The sequence below is a fragment of the Pelodiscus sinensis genome, chromosome 22 (genome assembly GCF_049634645.1).
Source record: "Pelodiscus sinensis isolate JC-2024 chromosome 22, ASM4963464v1, whole genome shotgun sequence".
NCBI lineage: Eukaryota > Metazoa > Chordata > Testudines > Trionychidae > Pelodiscus > Pelodiscus sinensis.
The window spans coordinates 10,619,198-10,623,789 of NC_134732.1; positions in this window are offsets into that span (position 1 = coordinate 10,619,198).

The following is a 4,592-nucleotide window of genomic DNA, read 5'->3' on the forward strand; positions in this document are numbered from 1 at the left end:
GGAGGGGAAGGTTAAATGATGCCAGCTGACAGCTGGGAAGGAAGTTTTGGAAATGGCTTGCAGTGCTCTTTGGCCACACAGCTGGAAAGCCCATCTTTGTGCTGTGGCCCTTTGAAACTGAATTGTAGATGTTTGAAAGACTCTGTGTTAAAGGTTTCTTGAACTGGAACAGAGTGTGGTCACTTTGGAATTCAGGCTGGAAGACTCAACTTCTGTCAGCAGCTCCACCATGTCAGGCAGAACTATTCCCTTCCAGTGTTCTGGCTTGCAGCCTTGGGTTCCTGTGCTGCCTTTGTTACCAAGTGCCCTTGGAATGATACCAAAGCAAACCTACTTAATAAAACTATTTTTAATTCTGGGATCAGTTATTGTTTGTGCAGTTTTATCCAGCTGGACTCAGTTGTGGAGTCCTTGCTCAGACAAAGCTCCTACAGCCATCCTGCCAGATCATGAGTTGCTGTAAATTCTGTTCTCCAGAATTCAAGGCATGGGGAGCAAACTCTTCTTGCATTGCTCTCTCTAGTTCTCAGCTGTCAACTGTTATATACATTTCCCATAATCCACTGACAAGCAGCCTGAGTAATCCACCTAATGTGGCACGGGTTTTGTCCCCTAATGGCTATGCCACATAAGAGATTTGAGTCTGGTACTGCGGCAGGTTCGTGGGTCCTTTAATTCAATCAGTGTAGGTCATGCTTTTTGATCAGTCAGTCCCTGCTGTCCCATCCATGTGCAAGTTTAATGCCCCCTAGTTCCCTGCTGACACTGCCAAGTCACCTTAGCTCTAGGGGCTATTCCTTTGGCTGGAACAGCCTGATCATATGTCACACAATAGGTCATGCTGCTTGCTGGCTCTCCTGGACTTTGGTTTAAATATATATAGACATCATTGAGGGAGGCAGAGTCCCCTGCTCCTATCACACTCTTCCCTGCCCCCCTTCTATGGCAGAGGCTGTTGAATTTATACCGGAAGAGTGGGCTGCCCAGAGAAATGCTAGTTACACAAATTCTTCATGTATAAATGAAAGGAATGCAGAGATGCCAAGCATTGGCTGCTGATTCGGCATTACTCAGCACTTTGTGTGCAGATTTCCTCTGTGCGGGGGGGGGGGGGGGGAGAATTTCCTATTTATCTAGGGAACTGTTTGAATATCCCAAGTAGCTCCCACACTCACGATCAACTAACTTATCTGAGAGCAGGATCAGGCCTTTAATTTACTCACAGAAAGCACAGTAATTCTGCCACTTTTCCTAACTGACCAGCTGTGTATTTCCTAAGTAGCCCTGCTGAAATCAGCAAACGTGCTCCAAAAGTACACTACCATGCCCCAGAAACGAAGATGAGGAACTGTAAGAAACTATTGTTGATATTCCAGTAGCCCAAGAAGTTACAGCTAAACCGAGGGCTAATAAGGGACTCATTTCCATGAGTTGTGATCTCATGAGCCTTGTGGATAAGGGAGAAGCGGTGGATGTCATATACCTAGACTTTAGTAAGGCATTTGATACGGTCTCGCATGATATTCTTATTGATAAACTAGGCAAATATAACTTAGATAGGGCCACGATAAGGTGGGTGCATAATTGGCTGGATAACCGTAGTCAGAGAGTTGTTGTTAACGGTTCTAAATCCTGCTGGAAAGGGATAACAAGTGGAGTTCCTCAAGGGTCTGTTTTGGGACCCGTACTGTTCAATATCTTCATCAATGATGTAGATATTGGGATAGAGAGTACGCTTATTAAGTTTGCGGATGATACCAAACTGGGTGGGGTTGCGACTTCTTTGGAGGATAGGGACATAATTCAAAATGACCTTAGCAAGTTAGAGAAATGGTCAGAGGTAAACAGGATGAGGTTTAATAAAGAGAAATGCAAAGTGCTCCACTTAGGAAGGAACAATCAGTTCCATACATACAAGATGGGAAGCGACTGTCTAGGAAGGAGCATGGAAGAAAGGGATCTAGGGGTCATAGTGGACCACAAGTTGAATATGAGTCAACAGTGTGATGCTGTTGCCAAAAAAGCAAATATGATTCTAGGTTGTATCAACAGGTGTGTTGTAAGCAAAACTCGTGAAGTCATTCTGCCGCTCTACTCTGCACTAGTTAGGCCTCAGCTGGAGTACTGTGTCCAGTTCTGGGCGCCACATTTCAAGAAAGATGTGGAGAAATTGGAAAGGGTACAGAGAAGAGCGACAAGAATGATTAAAGGTCTAGAGAACATGACCTATGAAGCCAGGCTTCATGAACTGGGCTTGTTTAGTTTGGAAAAAAGAAGATTAAGGGGGGACATGATAGCGGTTTTCAAATATCTAAAAGGGTGTCACAAGGAGGAAGGAGAAAATTTGTTCCTCTTGGTTTCTGAGGACAGGACAAGGAGTAATGGGCTTAAAGTGCAGCAGGGGAGGTTTAGATTGGACATTAGGAAAAAATTCCTAACTGTCAGGGTGGTCAAATATTGGAATAAATTGCCAAGGGAGGTGGTGGAATCTCCCTCTCTGGAGATATTTAAGAACAGGTTAGATAGACATCTGTCAGGGATGGTGTAGGTGGAGCTTGGTCCTGCCTTGAGGGCGGGGGGCTGGACTCGATGACCTCTTGAGGTCCCTTCCAGTCCTATGATTCTATGATTCTATGATTAATTTGCATATTTTCTGCCAATCCGTTTTTGCACTAGGGTTTTTGGGCAAAAAAAGCAGTGTGTACGTTTTCTTTTTGTGCAAAAACCCCTTTTTCCACAAGATCCTTATGCCCCAAAAAGTAGGCATACCTCTTGCGGAAAAGGGGTTTTTGCACAAAAAGAAAACATCCCCACTGCTTGTTTTTGCACAAAAATAGATTGGCAGAAAATATGCAAATGAGATTGACTCATGCAAATGAGTCTTTCATTAGCATATTTCTTGCTGAGAACTCATAGTGTAGATGTAGCCTTATAGTATAAAGTATATGGAGGAGGTACAGCACCTAACACAATAGAACCTTGGTTTCAGCTGGGGCCTTAGACACAAATAGCCACTATTACTAAGCATGATCTCTATTTCAGAAGAGCCCAGCTCCCATGTAAGCACCACAATCAAGTCCTGAATTTCCTTGAGCCTCATAATATGCAAACTACTTGACTGAGCTCACCCAGCAAATTATGTTGGAACAAGAAACACACGGTCCCAGTTCCCTATCCTAACTGCTTGGCAACATTCCCTTGATTAACTAAATGACCTTTACACAGTAGCATCAGCAGTAGGGGTGTAAAAAGTGGGAATACACTGCTCCCTACCACTGAGCTATTTATTCTTGGAGGCAGAAGAGTTCCATGATCGGGCATGTGCAAGCCAACCCCAAGGGTTACAGAACCAGATTCCATGGTGTCAGTGAGGAAGTTGCTACAGTTATGGGTTCCTATGGTAACTATAAGCCTCTTTCTCTGGGAAGATTCCCTATTTAAAAATAATTCCCTCCTTTCTTTCTGAACACACTGGACTTCTGTCTGCCTTCTAGCACTGCATGAGGGCATTGCTCAGTAAATAGGGTTTTTACTTATTGGTTGGCGTTGGCTTTGGCTGGATGTATCTGGATATGTCTACACTTGCACTCTAGTTCGAACTAGGGATGCAAATGTAGGCATTTGAAATAGTCAATGAAGCAGGGATTTAAATATCCGGTGCTTCATTAGCATGATCTCACCAGCGCGTTACTCCGATCAACAGCTGTTTCGAAAGTGAAAGTGCACACTGGGACATGTTAGTTCAAACCAAACAAACGAGGAGTAAAGTTAGTTCGAACCAAGGGGTTTGGTTTGAACTAATGCGTCCCGGCGCATTCACTTTGAAAATAGCTGTTGATCAGAGTAACGCGCCGGTGAGTTCATTCTAATGAAGCTCAGGATATTTAAATTCCCGCTTCATTGACTATTTCAAATGCCTACATTTGCATCCCTAGTTCAAACTAGGGACATACCCTCTGATGCCAGTCAATAAGTGCAAACTTTTGTTTCATTTCTGGCTCGGTGGAGAGGTTTGGAGCCCAGCATTAGCAGTTTACAGAGTCAGAGCTGATCCTGAAAATGGATGTGTTCTGATCCGAGCGGTCTCTGTGGCCGGCTAGAGGAGATTAATGCTATGCAGTGGGATTTCTCAGCACGCCAGCCACAGGGCTGCTTGTGTTCCAGAGGGTTGTAGTGAAGTGCTAGCATATGGTTTGTGCACATAGCCCTTGTATCGCTGAAGTGCTGGGGAGTTAGTTTGTGGCCAGACTGACAGCCATGCAGCTTTCATCTCTGCCTCGCACCCCCTAATCCCCGATTCCACACAATGTACCGGAGGGGACAGGGCAGTCCGTCCAAGAGGGAGAGGGGAGGAGTTGAATTACAGCACACAGGGCCAGGCTTTCCCAGCCAGACAGGTTCGTTGTGACATCTCCTCTTGGAAAATGAGCATGGACTGCTGGGCTGGGCTGCCATGGCAACTGTGCAGCACAGGCAGTAACCAAGGTGAACCTATGACATGGCAGCTAGGATTAAGGAGCCACATGGAGCCATTTCATACTAAGCAGGTGTAGGGCTGCTCTGTGCTTTGCTGGGGCGGAGACCAGACCGAT